General features: G+C 45.8%; 1 protein-coding gene across 2 annotated transcripts in view; it reads right to left on the minus strand.

The window, feature by feature from the left end:
* CTBP2 (C-terminal binding protein 2) overlaps nt 1-21,967 on the minus strand; it is a 130,985-nt gene that overhangs the window by 60,786 nt on the left and 48,232 nt on the right. The window contains exon 1 of one of the 2 annotated variants that reach the window (XM_041415894.1): nt 7,833-8,440. The exons of the other annotated variant lie outside the window; for it this stretch is intronic. The gene's annotated coding sequence lies outside the window, so the exon portion shown is untranslated. Of the gene's footprint in view, nt 1-7,832; nt 8,441-21,967 lie in introns of those variants that run through there. 2 annotated transcript variants of the gene reach the window in all.

Raw genomic sequence — 21,967 nt, forward strand, 5'->3', positions numbered from 1 at the left:
AGACCCTGAAAGTCATAGTGATTATACCTCAGCAGTTCTACTCCATCAAAGCTACTTGTTGACTCAGGAGAAGAATCACAATTATATATAGGTGCCCTTCAAAGGGAAAAAAGACATATGGGCTTGTAGCATTTTTCTTCCTCTGCATCTTAATGATGTGTAAAGCACAAGAAAGGTTTTTGTTTGGAACTGGATTTTTAGAAAAGTTTCTGTAAGAATTGTGTGTCAGGCTATAAATTCCTCTCCAGACTGGGTTCTCAGCATAATATCTTGACAGATATTAGGAAGATCAACTGAAATGACAGTATTCAAGTTGCCTCCATAGCCAGGGTACAAAAAAGAGGGAAGTGAGACATCCCTTTTATTTTCAACATGTATTACCTATTTCAATTTTCAACTTTAGTGATTTCTTGACTTTGAGATAAGAAGATCCAGACAATGCTCCCTTGTCAAGCAGTAACAGCCCCCCACAGATCCTCTGTGAGCTTTCAAGCAAAACTAGGAAATACCAGAACTGGCACTCCTTTCATTCCTAAAGCTGAAATACAAACAAGGAACCCCAACAGACAGCAAGAAAATTGCTTTAAAGAAAACAACTGTCATCTCTCTTCCTGGCACCAGAAGTGAAGCAGGTCGATGCTCTGCTTACCCTGCACCAACAGCCTGCAGAGGCTGGTGGCGGGCAAACAATAACCAGGAGCTGAACCCCAATTATCCACTTAGCTTTGAGAGTGCCTAATCTATTTGCTAATTAATCATGGGCCTCCTTCAACCTCTCTTATCTTGTTTTTCTAAGTATCTGACGCTGATAACATGCACACTGATTTTGCTGAAGCACGTAAAGGGCTGGAAAACTACCCTTAAGTTTCCAAATGAAACAAGAGGAAAAGATACATAAATAATTTTACATTCTCCAGGGACCCTGCCATACTGGAAAATAAAATCTCATTCTACGTATTATCAAAATTCCTTAAATTACAAATTACTGACTTGCACTAATCGCAAAGATCAGTGCTGGAGAAAGGTGAACTCTCACTGTTTGCACATCTGGATAAGCAAAAGCTCTTCTCTACTCAAGCCATTAGTTGCTCCTGTACCAAAAGCAGCACAGCAGATTAGAAATCCTGAGAAAAATGAATATTTGCTGGTTTGCTGGATGAGTTATGCAGTTACTTGTCCATTAGAGGGCATTTTATACTGCGGAGTGAAGCGCCAGCAGCTTGGGAACAGCATCACTAACCCCATCTGGAGCTGCTGGAGAACAGTTTCTGTCGACTCTCATTTAGTAATTGCCACTTTTCAACCTTTCCATATGCTGCATATAGATGAGCAAGCAAGAGCAAGGACAAGAAGAAAATAAGATGAAACAGCTATGAAAAAAGTCCTGCTTAAATAAACCCTTTGGTGTGCTGCTATTGTTGCTTCCAAGGTTTGGTTTTGTTCAGTTCACCTCTCACCCTCCCAACTAAAACACAGCAAACTTCATCCTTTTCACTCTCAGAAACAGCACTTTATGTTTTAAATAGTGAACATGATTAACTGAGAACAACTGCAAACTGTGTTGTGGCATCATTACCCATCTCTGGAGCTAGATGGGAGAGCTCATCCATCTCTGGAGCTGAACAAAGGCAAATCCAGCTTCCTCAGTGCCAAGAGGCAGGACATGGCCACTTACCTTCAGATGTCTCCTTCTGGTTACCACTAATACTGCTAAATGTGAACTGTAAATTGCTTTCAGCTTCTGCTGGCTAGGGAACCACACAAGGCCACCCACTCCCCTGCTCCAGTGGTTTTCCTCTCCCCATATAAATGCAAATCAAATCAGGAAAGAGGCAGATATCTCGCTATACATCTCCAAATATATGTATGTTTGTAATCAGGGTGGCCAAACTTCCTGAGTGTGAGCTGCATACCAAAATCTCCATGGGGCCAAGGGCCACATGTACCAAGAGCCATCCTCTGTACCCCCTCCTGCCACACACAGCCCCTGTGAATCCCTGTGTTTCTCCCGTCCCCACGACCCTGTGCTGCTGATTCCCCAAGCCCATCTCCCTCTGTGATCTCAGGATTTGCAGAGGCACCACAGAAGCACTTCGAGCTCCTGCCTTGCAGGATGTGAGTGAACATCTGCATGTAGCAAACACTCCTGCAATACTCACAAGTTACTCCTGAATTCCTCCTCAGCAGAAGGTTCAAAGCAGCAGGAGCAGCAATAAAAATCTGAACCACCCCAGGATAAGCACATTCCCTTGGGAGCTCAAGCCAAAGTACCAAGACTACAACCAGGACCACTTGTCCGTGAGACTCTTGCAAGTCCTTGGCTCTGTATCACTAATCCTAATTAAAAGAAAAATAATAAAATAAGGATGAGGACATCCTTACAGGCAAAGCTATGGCATACTCAGTGTCCTGAGTTGTAATCAGGTGCTGCTGCATTGCATTACCTGGCAAGGACATGATGGCACCCATATCCCAAGCCTATAGATGTACAGGACACACAACTGGAGTGTCCCCAAATCTGGAATTCTAGCCTTCATTCCTAATTTCTTAATTCTTCCACAATCAGGATCAGACAATTAAATATTACATGGATGCCCACACACACTGGGAAAAGATCACACCAGCCCACTTCTTCAAATCCCAGTTAAGGCCCAGAGGATGAACCTTCAGCCCTGCAGGATATTCCACCACTCACCCAGAGGAAGGGCCTCGGTTGTCTGAAGAGCAAAGATGAAGCCCCTCCTGCCCCAGCAAACCAGGAGACTCAGCTTTCCTCCAGCACGCTGAACTCCCCCACATATGGCACAAAATCAATTATTTTGAATCTTTGTCCTGGGATCTCTGCCTGGACTGGGAATAGTGAAAGGCAGCAGTGACACTCTTCTGTCTCCAGGAAATCTTTGGAGTTATAGTTTGCCCCTATTTTAGCGCTTATATTTACAAGCCACTCTTACATAAAAAGCACTCATCTGCATTGACTTATTTAGCAACATGAAATAAAATAGCCTGAAGCTATTCATGTTGCTTAACGTACTTATTTTTTTAATGTAGACGATGCTCTGTGTAAAGGAATATTCAAAGGGGAAAACTGTGGTTTGTTTGTAACACTTATTACTATCACTGAAGAAAATATGTTCTAACAAGTCTCGGAAGGGGGAAACACGTGTAATACCTTTAACAGCTCAGCTAATTCATCTTCTGCAGCCCAACTGCTGGCAAAATCTCAAATGGAAACTCTCAGAATGGAAACATGGAAAAACCCCTTTCTCATGGTCTGAGACCTGTTCCCACTATACAATCTCTTTCCACCGGAGTGAGTCCTGTTTGTTTTCAGCACACAGCAGCTTTACTCAACAAAAAAAAAGAGAGTTCAAGAGTTCAAGGCTACGTCTCCATTCAGGCGTACACCCACAATGAGAACCGGGCTCTCGGCCGGCGCTGGAGGCATTCCTCTCCCTCCACCTACCCACAAAAGGGCCTTGTCTGAGGGAAATGAGAAAGGAAGGAAGGGGCAGGATGCAAAGAACGGCAGAGAGGAGAAAAGCCCAGCCAGGTGTTGGCACATCAAGCACCAAGGAGGGCTTGGATCATGAAATGGGTCAGCAGTGAGGATGGAGGGTGGCTTTTGGAGTAATCAAGGGCCTGGGGAGCCCCCAAGGATCTGCCATGCTCCAGACAATACTGACTCCATGGGGTCAGGCACAGGCACAGGCAGGATGGAAATGTGTGAGTGTTTCCATGAAGTCCCGTGGGAAAGAGCCCAATGGGATGTGGGGTGGCTCTGGATAGTTCAATGGGATGGGATGGGCAGGAGAACGCTGCCTCCTCCTGCCCATCCCATCCCATCCCATCCCATCCCATCCCATCCCATCCCATGCCTGCCTCTCCCTGCTGCTTCCAGCATCACTCACACCGAGCTCAAGGAGAGGGAAGGAGGGAGCCAAGTGAGAGGAGACAGGTTTAGATAACAGCAATAAATAAGATGAAAATAATTCTCCCACTACCAACCTTTAACCAAGAGTACCCTCCGCAACCACCATAATCTACATATTTTTATTCCAATAAAATAATCTACACATTTTTATTCCAAGCCCTGCCAGCCCTTTGTAGCAGGGCAATTTTGGGATTTAACAACACTCAGGTTACTGACCTAAATTCAGACACGCTCATCTGGAGCCATAACGGTCCATTGTGTGCCCAGGCCTGCTCAGGACGCCTTAATACACAGATTATTGACGCAATGAACTGTGACGGCTCCTATAGAGCTGTTAGGGTTTATTGTAGCAACACCTACTCGGGTCCCTTTAATGCGCGGATCGGTGACACAATAGACAGAAACGGCCACGACTTGGGGATGCATTATCCCACGGATCACTGGCCTGACAGCAATGGCTCCAGCCTCCTGCCTCAGAGCAGCCAGCAGCAAACACGCCCAAACTCACGTTCCTAAATCCTGGGGAAGATGGGGAGGATGGCAGAGAGGTGCAGGACCTGGCCTACCTACCCACAGTGCCCCCCTATCCAGCCAAACCTCTGAGAGGTGGCATTTGCAGACAGCAATTTGCTACTGAAAATAAGGATTTATAATGAAAGCCCTGGTGGGATCAAACTTTTAGCAAGAACAGCCACAGGCCTGCATTATAGATCAAGGCTAAAAATCCTGTCTGAGAAATACATGGAAATTAGCCAGAAAAAAATCAGCGTCCAATTTTCAGCATTAAAAAAAAAAAAAAAAAAAAGAAATTTATGTTCCAAGAGAATGCGACGAAAGCAAGCGCAAAAGGAAAGTGCACAAATATCTGTATTTCTCTCTTCTTTGCTTCTTAAAGAACAAAAATAACCTTACGAGGCTGAGAACTAAGTACTGTTTAAAGAAAGTCACTGGCACAGGGAGACCTGGGGCTGAGGAAAGGAAAATGAAGACATCACCATGAATCAAGTGTTTGCAGCCTCCTCACAAACACCAGCGAACAGTTCAAAAAGCTGCAGCTGGCTTTGCACTATCGCCTGCATCTTCCCCACCATTTACCAGGAGCTTTTTTTAACATTGGTGACACTTCACATTCAAAACTGCAGTTAAAAATAGAGCATTGGTCCTCCCCTTTTAGCCCTGCAAATTCCCTCCCCTCCTCTCTGCCTCCTGCACACTCACTGGTCTCTCCTTCCCCTCCTGCCCTCCTGTCAGCCACGGGGTGATGGAGGGGTGAAGGGGGCCCTGCCCAGCTGCAAGTCACACAATCATGGAATCACAGAACAGTTTGGGTTGGAAGGGACCTGACACACTGGCTAGTTCCAAACCCCTTCCACTAGACCAGCTTGCTCCAAGCCCCATCCAACCTGCCTTTGAACACTTCCAGGGTCCTCCCACTGCTCCCCAAGACCTCATCTGACCCCGCGAGCATCCCTCTCTCATTTCATCCCAAAGCTCATAGCTTTATTTACAGGAATGAAGGCAATGGCTCTATTCTTGGTTTCCCCTCCCACTTGCTTTTGCAAAAGATGTGAGTCTAAGCCTTTAAAAAACAAAGCACCCAACACTAATGTTTTCTCTCTGGCCTTAAACCCTGCAATCAGCAGATCAAATGTGAGTGTAGAGAAAGAAATTCCTTTGTTATCCATAGCTACTCAAACACTGAACCTTCAAAACCTCCTCAGGAAACAGGCCTGGAGAATGGCTGCTGCTACTACAAGGAGCCCAGCACAAGAGAGACTCGAAAATCAATATCCTTCACCCAACTTATCAAATTTACCGAGGACATTTATACAGTGTAATTAAATAGAAAAGAGATACACATACAAAAGAGTATTTGCACGGCACTGAATAGCAATTGCATTATCTCTGGGACAGAGGACACTTTGACAAAAAGGAGGGAAAACACCATATATCAACTGAAGAAGCTGCAAGGAGCACGGGGAAGGTCTCTGCTCTCATAGCTCACGGGGAATGTACAGCACTTAAGTAGAGACAGCCACAAAATATACATCAGCACGTACACCTAAGGCATTTCTGCAGGTCCTGCTCAGTCAGCCAAAACGATGCTGTCAGAATTACACTGGTGATGGATATGGTCCAGTTGCCTCTCAGACTCATGTAGGGTCTCCAGCACATGTTGGGGCACTTCCCCCTCACTGGCGTGGAAGCAAAGCAGACGCTATTATGTTGCTTTTCAGCATATGAATGTACCAAGTAAAATCAATTTTGCCCAGTAATCCACTTGGTAAGTCAGGGATGCTTTCCACAACCAGCATCTCTGCAGACTGGCAAGATAAAATCTCTGCAAACCTGGGAAAGGCTGACTGCCAGCGCAGGGCAAACTAAAACACTGGGGAAAAGGCAACTAGATTATGTGGCTATTTGTTAAACAATTCTTCTCACAAGGCTTGTGTTACAAGCTTTTTGTGAGTGCTCCTCGCTTTCAGGTAGAGCCAGCTCTGGCTCCCTACTCCCAGATCCCTCCAGGAAGCACACTGCTGTGGATGGGGCATCTCTCTTGCCATGGTGACCCTAAAATTCAGAATAGCCCAGTGTGGTGCTGGACACATGCTCAGTGCTGGGGAACAAAAGGCAGGGGTGTTTGTAATTGTAGATCTGCTTCTACCTCAGACTCAAAGGTGCCATCTTCAGGGTTGCCTTCAACAATTAGGCATTGCCTAATTACACTGACCAATAAAACCCAACAAACAAGACGGGCAGGATCCCTGCATAATGCTCCCACAATGCCAGGTGCCATGAGGGGTATCCCAAACATTCCCTTCCCAATATCATCACAGGAATGAGTGAGCATCAGGTTAAAGGCTTCTTTGTTGCCTCTCTTGGGTCTTCGTTCTTTAATGTGAATCACACTCCACTCTATTTTGAGCAATCCTTTATTAAAAGTGCCTGTGAGTCATTTTCTCTAAACTTGAAACTCTAAAAATGGTAATGTTTGGGTAGTAGTTAGGAATTTTTAAGAATTTGCATTCTTCTCTTTTTGATTTAACAGGAAAAGGAGGGTAACCTGACTCACAGAGGGTTTGTTTCCCCTTGTCCTGCACAGAAATGCTGCTCTTGGATAGAATCACAATTCATGAAATAAAACTTCTGAACATCTTTCACCAAGTACAAACAAAGAGTACTGAAACCACAAATACAAACCAAAATATCTCTTTAGAGAAAGACAAAAAACCCAGCAAGTGATAACCTGGGAGTATCTATCAACTTATGTTCAGTATGCTATTAAAAAAAGAGTCTTTACAGGTAAATCTGTGAACTTTGGATTAACATATATCCCTTTCCAGATGCATAACAGAATAACTGAAAATCGTACTGCTAATTATTCACACCTCCAATGCTCCAATGTCCCCCACAGGAAAGATAAAGAAGAGCAGAAGGATTAGGAGGAAATTTTTCCCTGTAAGGGTGGGCAGGCCCTGGCACAGGGTGCCCAGAGAAGCTGTGGCTGCCCCTGGATCTCTGGAAGTGTCCAAGGTTATACAGGCTTAGAGCAGTCTGGGATAGTAGAAGGTGTCCCTCCCATGGCAGGAGGTTGGACTGGATGGGGTTTACGTTCCCTTCCAAACTAATGTAGGATTCTGGGATTTGCTCTCTGAACCCAGGACAAGTTTTTCCCTGCACAGCACAGCAAATAAACTGGCCCACAAGCACCACATGGGGCTTTTTTCATCCTGGACACAGACACCCCTCATCCTGCTTGATGACATACCATGAGACACTACTGCCACGTCAGCTTTGGAAACAGGTTCTTCACCAACAAGGAAAGGTCTCCAAAGGTCTTCCAAAGAAGTGATGGCACACACCAGTCAGCCTCCACAATTCCCTCCTCCATTATTACCTTATTGCAGAGCTTGCTCCCGTGGTCTCCAGGCAGGACTGGCAGAACAACACAGGCTTGGCCAGGAAATCCACCAGAGAAATCACCTTCAAATGTCTCCTGGATGAACTAGGCATCTCTGGTGTTCCTGGGCACACAAATCATGGCCAGACTTGTGTGTTCCTTGGCCTGTGTCAGAAATGAGAGCTTAACTTCTCTTCCCACCACATTTGCATTCCAGACTGCTTCAACGCCTGCAGAGATCCCCACCCATCACCATCCACAGGTGGTGTGGGAAAAAAGCAACATCAATGTGATCTCCAAGCAGAGTAGACAGGGATGGAGCTGAAATCCTCTTTATTCCCTTACGCAGAACCAAGTCCCATGGGGAAGAGAGCAGAAGGCACCAGCAGGTCCTGGGATGGCTCCACACAGATGAAAGACCCAGCTCCAGCACTGCCATTCTTTTACTTTTTGAGCTTGGAGGTGATTCCAAGATCCCATTCATCCTGCTCAACCACCACAAACAGGGATAAGACTGATGGAGTTACTGCTCCAGCCATGGGGCTGCAAATCCAACCTGTGCAGGGAATGCTAGGGAAAATATTATAAAGGGAAACTCACTTCCCCCAGCTGCCTGATAGCGCCCATCACAGGAAACATCTGCCATCCTCCACAGAGGACAAAAATCAGGAGGAAGTGCTTGGTCCATCCAGAGAAAAGAAAGTCAGAAATACTACATTTCTAATTAGAAGCACACAGGTCCTGCCCGAGGTAGGAGATCCACTTCTGCAGGCAGGTCTCAGCAAAAGAGGTTAAATAAGGAGTTTTATAGACTGCTGAGCATGAAAACGGCAGCAGCCCACTTGATGAGGTCAGGGACTGAAGTGGCCTATGGTACTTGTAAGAGAAAACATCTGTTGGTGTTAAAAGGTCAGCAGGAAATGAACACTATTTACTTTGTCCTTACTGGTTGGGCCACTGCTCCTCGAAAGAGAACCACACATGGCTCAGCTTAGCGCTGTCCCCTCGACAGCCACCCCACAGCTGCCCACCTCCATGTCCCCTTGGTGCACCCAGGAACCCTCCAAGCAGCCCCTGGGAGGGGGATGAGTCCGTCCTTCCCCCTGGCAGACCTCAGGGAGCCTCCCTCCCTCCTCGTGGGAGGGAAAAGTCCTTCACGCCGGCTCAGGAACAAGCCGTTAAAATAAATCCGTCAACATAAAAGCGAAAAAACAAGAAGTTTCTTCTGAAAAACAGGAAGCGTGAGGTACATAGCGGCTTAAAATAGCGCCCGCTCGATTTGTTGACAAAACATGGGTCCCAAGGGGTCGTGCCTTTCTGTAGAATTTGTTTTTCCTGCGGACTGCCAGGAGCACCTCGGTGGCTGCCCAGGGCTCTCGTGCCCTCGGCGGGGCCTGGCACGGCTCCCTGTGCCCGCCTGGGAGGCCGATGGCCTCAGGCCTGGCCGCGCTTCCTGTGCACGGCACGGGGCTCCCACAGGAAACCCCGACGGAAAACGGCCCCCGCTGCAAACCGGGGCTCGCTCCGACAGGCAGAGCGAGTGTTTAAGGCTGGCACCCCCTCGATAAAGCTCAGTCTGAAGTTCTAAGTGCGTTGGAAGCTGGTTTCAGACTCTCCCTTGCTTGCTCTTCATGCGTAGAAGAGTGCAATGCTGGCCAGGCAGGATGAGCTGCTGGCACCTCAGGACAAGCTTAAGATGATAATGGTCTGATCCCGAGCCCTAAAGCCAACAAAAATGCCTAAACCAGGAATTTCAGGATGGCATCTTCTGCAGAACAGAGGAGGGAGGAAATTTTATGTTTCAGCATTCTGTCAAAGTTGATGCTCTCCCATTCCTCAGTGACTTCCCAGCTGGGGTTCTGCCTCTCCTTCCCTACAATCACAAAGCCATAGATGGGTTTGGTTTGAAAGGTCCTTAAAGATAATGCAGCTCCACCCTTCCACACCTTCCACTATCCCAGGTTGCTCCAAACCCTGTCCAACCTGGCCTAGGACACTTCCAGGGACGGGGCAGCCACAGCTTCTCTGGGCACCCTGTGCCAGGGTGTTACACCCTCACAGGGAAAAATTCTTCCCAATATCTAACCTACATCTCCCCTTTTTAGTTCAATACTATTCCCCCTTGTCCTATCCTGATTCCGTCTGCAGAGGTGGAAAGTAGCACCATTTTTTTTGTCTTAATTAAAAAAAAAAAAAACCCAAACCACATTAAAGCAAGAATAACCCTCTTAGATTATCTAGTGTAGACTAAAAGGACTGTACTGAAAAGCAGGATGAGATACCACCCCTTTCCACATCCCCTGGCCTACAGACCAAGGCTGCCTGTGAGCCCTGCCTGCCTTCTCCTCACACACCACACCAGACACGAAGGGGCCCCAATCGTGAATAGCTAATTATTGGCCCACATTAAATTATTTCTCAAATTAAGATTTGTGGGTTTTCCTCTCGCTTAACAATATGCCTTTGAGAGCAGCACTGCAAACACACTGGAGCAGGAGCAGCAGTGTAGCTCCATGTGCAATTAGGCCAGCATGTGGATCTTATTGCTCCTAAGGACTCTTATTTGATTTCCCGCACCACCAACTGGTGAGAAGTTTTCAAGTCTATATAGAGAAGAATTAGATCACTCTTTGGGGTGGTCGCATCTGGGGTTGGAAAACCAGATGGAGCGCATTTTCCCGAGCCCTTTGTAATTGAATCAGCACACCAAGTTGCTAGGGAGCAGAACACAATCACTGCTCTGGGGCAGCCCACAGCAACGCCGGTGCCGCGGCTGCCAACGCTCGGAGGCACCGTCTGAAGGGCCAGCAGGGAAAACGGTCACACACGCTGGGGTTTGTACAATATCAACATGAAACTGGACCTACTGCAGGCAGGGAGGAGCTCTGGGACTCCTGAGCATAAACATCTGCACCCACGGTCATGGTGCCACCAAAGGAACCCAGGAGATTAATTTCTTCAGCTCCCCAAAAATGCAAAGTTCTCAAGAGTAGGCTGAAGCTGGGGAATGAAGAGATGAGTGCAGGAAGGATTTCAAAAGCTGTGTGGGGACTGAGCCACGAACACTGCCCTTCCTGAGCACCAGGAAGGTGCATCTGACAGAGAACAGGATGGACATAAGGCTTTCCTAACCAAAACATGTTTTATTGACTGAAGTGAGAGATGGATGAAGTGGCTTTATCCAAACCTTGACCAGCAGCATTGCACATACACACAGAGCTAACCACACAGTCTAACCACAGACTGGTATGAGCTGGAAGGGACCTCAAAGCTCATCTCATTCCCACTCCCTGCCATGAGCAGGGACACCTTCCACTATCCCAGGTTGCTCCAAACCCTGTCCAGTATGGCCTTGAACACTTCTAGGGATGAAGTAGCCACAGCTTCTCTGGGCTTCAAGTGCCTCATCACTCTCACAGGAAAAAATTTCTTACCAATACCTGATCTTATCCTGCCCTTTGCCAGTTTGAAGCCATTCCCCCTTGTCCTGTCATTCTGTGCCCTCACCCAAAGCCCTTCTCCAGCTCTCTTGGAGCACTTTTAGGTATTGGAAGGGGCTCCAAGGTCTCCTCAGATCCTTCTTCTCTTTAAGTTGAACAACATTAGCTCTCTTCAGCCTGTCTCCAGAGCAGAGGTGTCCCAAACGGCACAGATTTTGCCAGGGAATGGCTATTTTAGAGACAAAAAATGCATCTATTTTCCCTGGTGCTTACCCATGTGCCACATTTTTAAACCTGTGGGTTTAAAACCTCCTTATCAGCAGCTAACACGGAGCACAGGTCCCCAGGATGCAGGAAGCATATGGGAACCCTACTCTCCTTTCCTTTCCTGTAATTTATTTTCCTCCTTGGAACTCAGAACATGCAACAGCAAAGTCACAAGTCAAACCATTAAAATGAGGCAGAATTTCTCCTTCAAATGCTGAGTTTGCAGCTGGAGGACCAGGAGCAACCTACAGCTTCCCACGTACCATCCGGGGGGCAGGGATGGTGAAGGAGGGCTGTTCTTCCTCCCTCCACCAAATATCCCCAAAGCACAGCGATTTAAAGATGAATTAGCAATTCCAGCCTAAGCAGAACACCTTTCAATATTTGTTTGGGATTTTTACAGAAGGGAGCAACAAATACAAAAACAAATATATGTCCAGAGTCAGCACTGCACGACTCAAAAGCTACACAGATGACTCATTTCTCATGAACATGGCCTGCATACAAACATTCACCTTGAAAATAATCCTGCAACACTGAACCAGGAGAGCAGGAGGGTGGTGGGGATATCACAGAGCTCATGGCAGAAAAAAGAGGGAATGGGTGATGGGGAAGCTGCCAGGAACAGGGGCACAACAGAGAAATCCCCCTTGGAAGCACATGCAAGCACCTGGACAGAGAAATCCCCTTGAAAAGCACTTTCAAGCACCTGGTTCAGCTATTTTATCAGATTTTTGCTTTCCACACAGCCCACAGGTTCTGTGCATGAAAATAAAGATTTTCCTTTCTGCAAATTATCGGCATTTTGAGTTGGTGTTTGAGGAGGACTCAGCTTTTTAAAGATTATTACTTCATAGGTGTTTTCATCTTAGAAAAAATAAGATAATATTTTCCTTTGAAGACACTAAGCTGACACCTTTGGTTTTGCATTTTTCACATCCAATTCCACACTGGTTAGACTTTTCCTTCTCAAACCAGTATTATTCTGGCCTTCCTTTCTGTATCCACCTTTCGCCCTTTCTAAACATGTGGGAGTGTAACACAAGCTACACCAGACCTTTCCAGCTGTGACTACAATGAACTCCTCCATGGCCCTGGAGCATCTGGAGCCGCTGGGATTTCTGAAACAACACGATGAAATATCTGGGTGACTACACAGCCAACTTTGGGCAGCCAATTTTAAATTTCTGGTTGGTGGTGCACCAAGGGAGCGCAAGGTTCAAGTGCTGGCCATCACACAAAGTGTTTCACAATGAATTCTCACTGCTTTCTAACCCAGCAGCCTTGCTTAAAAACCAGTGCAACTCTCTGAGGTACACAAATAATTAATTTCAACCCAAGCTCTAAAGCAACAGCTCCCAAACTTTCTTTCCTGGCTGCGACCTCATTTTACAGACCAGTAGCTCTGTGCAACCCCAAACAGCAGAATAAATATGGAACAAAATGAAATTTCCATCAGGCTCACGACCTTGTTCACAACTTCCCCAAACCTCATTCTGGAGCCATCACTCCACTCTGGGAACTGCTGTAACACAAATGATGTTGGAAATCCACACCCAGCCACAGACAAACCCCTGGTGGCACCCACAGAGCCACCAACAGCTCCACAGTCATGGAGGGGAGACCAGCACCTTTGGTTCTATGATAAACCCTCATTTACCCCATGAATTCAGTGATGTCTTTCTGGTTTTTCCCAGAAATGCCCCCAAATCTCTCCAGCCTGTTTCACAAACAGCAAAAGCCCAAAATGTGGATGTTACCTAAGAGCATCCTAAATAAATCCCTTTCAAATTACCTCCCGTGGCATTTTTTATTGCCTCAAGACAGATTTTAGCTTTAGGGGAACTCCGGCGCTCTGTGCACACTGCTGAGGATGCAGTCAGTGTCACAGACATAAATTAGCAAGTCAAATGACTTGCTCCACTATGTACCTCTGGTGGCAGGAGCTGAGATTGGAATCAAGGCTTTCCTGGTTCCCAGATCAGATCCTACACAATTACAGTTTTGCAGCCAACTGTACAAACGGGATGTTTCCAGGCTGGATATCAGAGACCAGCAAAGGGAAAAAACAAACAATGGGAATCACTTCAGGAAAACTTGATCTCTTCCTCTCTGACTCCAAGTTCATGATTTTGGCATCATCCCTGATGGTGGTGACTTAAACAATAAAAAAGGCAACCAGCAAGTTCACGCAGTAGAGAGGGGGTAGAGCAACACAGATTCTGGGAAGGGTTTTTTTGGCCATCTGCCCTCTTCCTGACATATTTTAAGAGATGAGAAATCCCCAGAATGGCTTATCTGGAGGGTTGGACCATGAACTGGAGCAGTGTGGCCATAATGGCTGTAAAGTGCCATTCCCTGCACACACACACTGTATCCCAGGGCAGCAACCTGAACAGTAAACACGAGGATATTCCCCTACATGTGCAGAAAACCAAGGATAAAAATTCAGTCCTTTGGCTCCCTACTGCCGTTAAAATTAATTGCCACATAAAATTGCTGATTCCTACCAAATGAAGCTACACAATTTATCAACTCAAGGATAGAGCAAACTCACTTGTGGTTTAAATACTTTATCTGACTTATTATAGGATTCTGCACCAGCGACAGTTTTATGGATAATGTAGGTTTTGTAAATTCATTAGTACATTAGGACGAACTTTCAAAGCAAACAAAGGCATTAAACAAACACCACAATACTGTATTTACACACAAATTAGATTTCCCTTCCCTTTCCAAAGCCATGCTGGGATACTTGAAGGAAAAATAGGAAAGGTCTGCTGTAACACTACATGAAGGGAAAACAGGGCAGTTCATTAGCACCTGAATCAGTGGGGGCTGAGCTCAGACCTGTTTCCTGACCTAACACATGAGCAGGTCACTTGTTGGCTTCTGATTCAGCCCCTCCAAGCTCTTAAATTGTTGAAGAAGCATTTCTATACCACAAAAGGAGACTGGACCTGCTCCAGAGCCCGTTGCAGTCCGTGGCATCTTTCCACTGATTTCAGCAGGCTTTAAAACAAGGGCACAATGTCCCTTAATTAAAGGGACCACGTCATCTGGAATCTACTCCATCTCAACCAAAGTTAAAACCAGTTTCAAACCTATTCCTGGGTGAATCCCCATGCCCCTTTCCCGTTGATTAAATGCTTTCCTTTCCAACTGAGATAGGAAATAGCTGCCAAGATGACACGGGACATGGGAGAAAGAGAAAAATTGCATCTCTATGACTTGCTGTCAAACCAAAGGAGACACTGAAAATAATAGGAACAACATTTTTTGGACTTTCTTACAACAAGAGACGTTAAAAACAATTTCAGAAGGAAGCACAAATTTTCAGCTGATACTGCTTCTCCTGCAAGAAATCTCATGATGGAAACTGTTTTAACCTGTACTTGCTGGAAGGAATGACTAACATTGCTATTAAAAAAAAAAAGGGATTGTAGAAAAAAAGCACTGTTTTTCTCCACTTTTCCATTCTGTTTACTCTGTGCATTTATCACCAGCATGTGTAGAAGCAGCCTCACTCTTTCCCCTGTGCAGGCAGTGAGTTAGTCACACTTTCCCCTGTTGTGTAGCTCCTTTAGTCAGCAGCAGGGAAGTGATAAAGATGAAAAAAACTAAACAAAACCAGGAAAACGCAATTGTGAAAAACACAGAAGTTAGCAGGAGGTCCTTGTAGGCAAATGTAATATTCAAATCGATTTGGCTTGCTTTAATTTAGGAGGCTGCAATCTGGAAAGGAGCTCCTGCCTCTCCACACAGCCTCTCCTCTGAAGGAAGTGCACGAAGGGTACAGGAGAGGGAGGGCAGGGACACAGGAGAGGCAGCAGAGCTGCAGGAACCCCTGGTGCAAAGTCCAGGCAAAAACATTTCAGCAACTGAGAAAATGCTGCTAGAGAATAGATGCGAACCCCAGAGTCAGTGCCAGCTTCCAAGCCCAGCAGGGCACTCACTTTTTGCTCACCAGGTGTTAAATAACCCGCTCACAGTGGGAACAGCCCGAGTTTTGTGGCCAGGGTAATGTAATTATGCACCACTGCTTCCTTCTTGGGGGTCTGCTTATTAAAAATGCATTAAAGAAATAAATCACTGTTGACTGTGTTGTCCCCCTTCCCTTTTTTGCAGGGCTAAGAAGAGTGACTCGTGGTTTAAATAAACCCAGCAAAAGCAGTAACAATAGGAAACTCCCAAACTTTATTTCCAGCCTCATAGCAATCGCTCGTTTTCCGTTAAATTATTTGTTACATTAAGTACATGAAGTAGCAAAGACACCAAATCACCCTAATAAACCTATACAAAACTATCACCCTAAACCATCTGGAATCCCAGCGTTCTGGTGGGCAGCTTTCCAGTCTTGGGACTTATTCTTGACTATAAAAACCATGGATTGGTCACAGGCAGAGCACGGGGAGGCTGAGACTTTACATTTATTAAGCACAAATTCTGCTTTAACACAATGTAAAAGCCAGGTAGGATCCTGCTTCCAAGACTGTGAGGTCCAAATCCCACAGATACGTGCTGTGCACGACCAGACCTGGCTCAACCCCTGCAGAGAGGGGCGTGGGATGGACACCAGCCAGATCCACCAAAAGCCAGGGAAGAAAGGCTCATTTCCAAGTGCCATCAGTGAACCCACTAGTGCTGCCACAGCTTCACCAGCAGGTGTGGGTGTGCCTCTGGATGATGGGGTTGATGCTTCAAGGTGCCCAGGAGATGGGGAAGAACAAGGGGATGAGGCTGTTCTGCCTTCCCTGCACTGCAATTTTGGGGAGCAGCCCAGGGTGCAAATCCCATCACTCCACAGCTGCTCACAACATCCTTTCATCTCCAAAACATCCTCCTGGCTCTGTAAGGGCAAGGATTTGACCTAAATCAGCACCAAAGAGTAGCACACCTCCCCTTAAAATCAACCCCTAATCTGAGATATTCCCAATGCAGAACCCAGTCAGCAGGGATTTGGGAATGGTCCAGCTCACACAATGGTTCCATCCCAACATTTCCCTGACCTGCAGCCTGGTCCAGCCAGGTTTCCTACCCATGGCAGGGGGTTGGAACTAGATGGGCTTTAAGGTTCCCTCCAGCCCAAACCAATCCAACTCCATGATCCCATGATATTCTTCTAGGAAAGCCCCAAGTCACCAGCAGGACAACCTGGAATAAAACCACCTACAAGCTTATACAGAAAAACACTTCCCAGATACTTTCCCCCCCCCCTCTCTGGTGTTAGTCATCAACCTCCCCAAATATAAAAACGTCTGAATTTAGCCTGGCCAGGCACTTCTGTCAAATACTTAAAGAAAAAATGGCCAGCAAGAGGCTGTGCAATCTCATGTGAACATTTCTGTCCCTGAAACAGATCTTAATTCTCTAAGGATCATCTCACATGCCAATGGGAAGCTCAGTAAGGGATGAGATATTTAATCTAATCTGTTTTCAAAATAATTTTGTTGGCATTGATTGTGCTGAATTGTATCTATGGGAAAGAATTTAAACTAAGAGCAAATACAGACATATATGAGCCAGACAAGTAAGGGTCTGTTATCATTACTGTTGGCTGATAATTACAAAGAACAACAATCTAAATATTAATGTAAGGTAAAACCACCTGGTTTAGGCAGCCAGCACACAGCTGTGTTTTTAAAAATTATTCTAACATATGCAGTATTATAAAAAATCCTCAAAAATGGCCTGGTTTTAAATTCTTCTTCTTGACTCTTCCCTTGTTCCCCCAGAAAACCACTCCTAAAATCCGAGCTGTCTGTAAGCCCAGCTGTTTCCTGGCTTTTCTATGCAAATTGTTCTCCCTGGATTTTATTGTGTGCATGTAGATGTCTCTCAGAACGCACTCAAGTTTGAATTAGGGGCCCTACTTCCATCAAAGGGCATTCTTGTAAAATAAGCTTCACTCTCACAGTATCTGACACAGAATTATTATCCCATAACTCACGGGTGTCCTAGCAGTTCTGTATTAAACACAGCTCTGGAAAAGTCCCAGAGGGAAAAGCACATGAAGGGACATGGAGAGTCACTCAGATGTAAACCTGCAAAGCCAGGAATTCCATATTTCCCTGCCAACCCACAGAGCTCACACCATGTGCTGGGTGAGGATGTGCCTCCTGCCTTGCTGCTGAATTTTCACCTTTCATGATTAACTAAACACCGATTGCATTATTGTGTAATTAGGTTAAATTAAAACTTAGCTTAGAGCAGGAAACACTTCCTTTTCAATTCCAATCAAAACCGTTTACTTCATTTTCAGCTTGATATTGGCATCTCCCTCCAGCATGACAAATTTAAAATTATTACTGTATGACAGCAGGAAAACCAGAAAGTAAAAGTTACTGTGGTAGCTGGTCTGAAAGCTCACAATTACCAGAAAATGAGGAGATTTCTGCTGCTGCTTTTCACACTTATTCCCTCCCCAGTTTCCCACTGACTTTCTGGATTCATTGCAAAAAAGAAACTCAAATAGCAAAAAGTTGCCCAAGTTATTTCCCCCGACAAGGATTTTTTAACCCACTGCACCTATTGAGCTCACCCTAGAAATCAGCATTTTCTATCCACTACTTTTTGGACAGCCAAGGCTGTAGTGTTTTTCAAAACATATATCAAAACTGTATCAGCACCGAAATGGTCCAACAATCTTATTTATCAAATTCCAGCCTTAGACCAAAGTATTTTTATGGTCAACCCCAAAATACCATTAGATTGATACGAACTGCCACCCTCACATCCACCAGTACAGTGCCAGCCTGGAGAGAATTCTTGTGTGGCTCTGGAATATGTTACCTACAGACTTTGCAGAGTGTGACCCAAATTCTGTCCTCAGCCCCGGATATTCATAGAGTCACAAATGTGGGGACACAATCTGAGAGCAGAGTCTGTCCCACGCTGTTTAGGAACCAAATGACAGTCTGTGGTAATAAAATATTTATTATGCTCCACAACACTGCAAGTGACTGGCTGTACTTCCTCCCCTCTCCATCAGAGAACACTGGAGTCCTCTGCAACTTCTGCTCAAGACTTCTCAGGTTACATATCTTTATTTTTCTTACAGATTTTCCTACAGGATTGTGTCTCTGCAAGGAGCCATTTGGCAGTTAAGGCAGTTTACCCAGAAACCCAGAGTGCTGTTTGGTTTTTTTTTAATTTGTTGCCTCCATTTCTCTGGGATGACATCCTGGCAGAGTGTCCAGAATCAATTTCCTAAACACAAATATAAGCCCACAAAATGCACTGAATGGAGCAAGAAGCCACACCATACTTTGTTAACCAGCACTGTACCAGCCTCCAAAGGAATCCATCATGCACCAGGAGAGGAAAATAATGAAAGCCCTGTGTTAAGATTGCTTAATCCTGCTCCCAGTACAGACCCTGACACGCGATGGTGCGAAGAAATTCTTTACACAGAAGGTGGGCAGGCCCTGGCACAGGGTGCCCAGAGCAGCTGTGGCTGCCCCTGGATCCCTGGGAATGTCCAAGGCCAGGTTGGAGCAGCCTGAGACAGTGGAAGGTGTCCCCTGGCAGGGGTGGAAGAGGATGGGCTTTCCAACCCAAACCATTCTGGGGTTCCACGATACCTCAATTCCTCCCCGCCACCATGCCACAGTGATATTCCCACTTCACTGCTTTCAGAAACAGCTCAATAAACTGGGAACCCACCTACAACAGCTGCAATTCCTGCTGCCACCAACAAGGTAACGAAGACACCGCACCAGGGAGATCCTTAATTTGGATTCCCCAAGGGATGTGCATCAAAGAGCTCCCTGTGCCTGCAGAAAGCCCTCATCCAGAGGGTGGATGGGGCAGCTGGGAGGTGCAGGATCACACCCTGCCCTCCCTCACTGGCCATGTTGCTGTTGGCACCAAAACAGAGAGACCTGCAGGGGACGTAAGGAATTGAAATGGAAAAACCAGGAAATAAAATGTAAAAAGTGTATTGTGAGCAAGTGATTGAAGGAAGTAGCAGAGCCCTTAACAAATTGGTTATTTGTCTGGTTAGCTGATGCAGAAGTGGAACAGGAAATTAATTCAGTATGCCCCAGACTTACATTCCACTACTATTTTCTGAGTTTTTTCTTTTTTTCTTTTTTTTTTTTTTCATATATACATATAAGCCAAAAAGTAAGGTATTTCTAGGCAAGCCAGCATTTGATGCTGATGAGACTTCAATTAAAAAAGATCTTATCTGAGCTAGACTACAGACTGGCTTGGAAATGAAAGAATAAAATAAGACCAATTCAGAAGGAAAAACCCCATTCAGAACCCACCTGGCGACCAGCAGGTCTTGATTTGTTGAAAAATATCCCAAACCAGTAGGCAATAGTCACACTCACACTAAACCTTTATGAACAAGTTCCCACTCTCTGTGCCTCACACGATATGGCAGCCTGCCAGTAATTTTGCTTTAAACATGAAAATGGATATCAAATCCAGCTTTTTAGATAAAATAATGGCACGGGAGATTGATGGCACTGCTACACTGCACAATGACCATTTTAAATGCTTTTGGCTGCAGTTACAAGGCTCCAGTGACCTCCAGAAGTAGAGAAACTCCACGCAGCTTTGAAAGAAAATAAAATTAGTGATTCACAATGAAGAAATAAAGTGATTCAGTGCTTTTCCAAGAGGTACTGGCTGCAGTTAGCACTTCTGCAATGACACCAGTACTCAGGGTCGTGCTCAGAGAAGGAACAAACACTCTGAATTTCCATAAATGAAATGTCTGCTGCTGAGATGGCACTAAAAACGGTACTGGGGGTGCCAGGGAACTGAAGTGGAATGAAAACAGGTTTTTCATTATCATTGTGGGGAACAACACTCCCCCACCACGTGGTCATGGCAGAGGAGTGGGCAGTAAGAGAATGGCAAAAGGCAGAAAAGAGAGACAAAAGGGAATGAAGCTGGAGGAAGAATACAGGGGAGGAACGAGGAGCTGAGAAGAAAGCTGAAGGCAGAGTGGATGGAGCAAGAAATGCCAGAGGAAGACAAAGCAGAGGAGGCACCCCCATCACACCTACAGCTGACTCACATTTCGGGTTACTTTCATTATTTCTTTGTATTCCGGCAGCATCTGGCATCTGCTGCTGAGATCAGAGCCGTGTTGTGCCAAGCGTGAATCAAGACCTTTCTGCTCATCAGCTGAAAATCCAAACAGACAAAAAAGGGAAAACTGAGCAAGGAACCAAACCAGTCCTGCCTGGAGTGATCAGGAGCTGCAGCAGCAACAGAACCCACCCAAACACCGCTTTGGTCACCTTGAAAGTACACAGAGAACTTTTTTTTTTTTTTCCTACACCAAGAGCCGATTCTTTCAAGTGGTTTTTAGAGCTCTCAGGATCCATCTGCCCCTCAGAAAGGATGGGTCAAATGTTTGGGATTGTCAGGCACTGTCTGCATTTGCTGCTGTAAGGAGCTACAACCCAGATGTGCTGCGATCAGGAACAAGTGGGCTCTTCCAAGCATCCAGTACAGTCCACAGACTGTAAGCACATTTAAGCACATCTGACACCCATCAGGCTACAACAATCCTGGGTCTGAAGCTCCCAGGCTCACCCTTGGACTGCCTTGCACCCTCCAGGCTCAGTAGTCTCATTGAACATGTGGAGTAAAAAGTTAGGAGAGCATTCCTCTTGTATTGTGCCAGGGAGCTGTGCAGAATTAATTATTGTGCAAACAGAGCTCTAAATCATTAACAAAAAAAATGATTATAGCATCTGCCTTCATTACTTGGCCCATTACTTAAAAAGCTGGATGCAATAAATAGGATGGGGAACGGCTGGTATTACACTGACAGAGCTCAAGAATCCAGGATATTAGAAAATGAGCCCTGCCCGGAACAGTTACACTTGGGCTCTGTGAGTACTTTGTACTCAGACCAATACAGTAAGTCCTTCATCCCCAAGCACTTAAAAAACCCACCAGATAATCATTAAAAGAATGAAAACACAGTGGTATTTCTCCCAGGCCTTTTGTCTTTTCTTCCTGTTCTTTGGAACTTTAATAAACTTACATTTTCACATTTCCCCATTAGATTTCTTAGATAAATATTTTAACTAAGTCAAAATACCACAGCTTGAAATGGGGATGGCTTTTCTTTATTTGCTTTCTTCCACGCTGGCTGCCAGCTCTGGGAGGTGTTCCACTCACCAGAGGTGGTGGGGGTGCAAATGCCCCCCACTCCTCCCTCTCTCCCCTCCTGCAGGAACAGCTGAGTCCCACCACCCCTCAGGCTCCAGAAGAGGCATTTTTAGCAGGATCCCATTTGCCCCATGGCCTTCTCCATGCCAGCTGGGGATCCCTCATTCCCTGAGTGTCCAAGGCCAGGCTGGACAGAGCTTGGAGCAACCTGGGATGATGGAAGGGGTCCCTGCCTGTGGCAGGGATGGCACTGGATGGGATTTAAGGTCCCTTCCAACCTAA

Source organism: Onychostruthus taczanowskii, unplaced genomic scaffold (assembly GCF_017590055.1).
Source record: "Onychostruthus taczanowskii isolate IOZ18803 unplaced genomic scaffold, ASM1759005v1 scaffold5, whole genome shotgun sequence".
NCBI classification, from domain to species: domain Eukaryota; kingdom Metazoa; phylum Chordata; class Aves; order Passeriformes; family Passeridae; genus Onychostruthus; species Onychostruthus taczanowskii.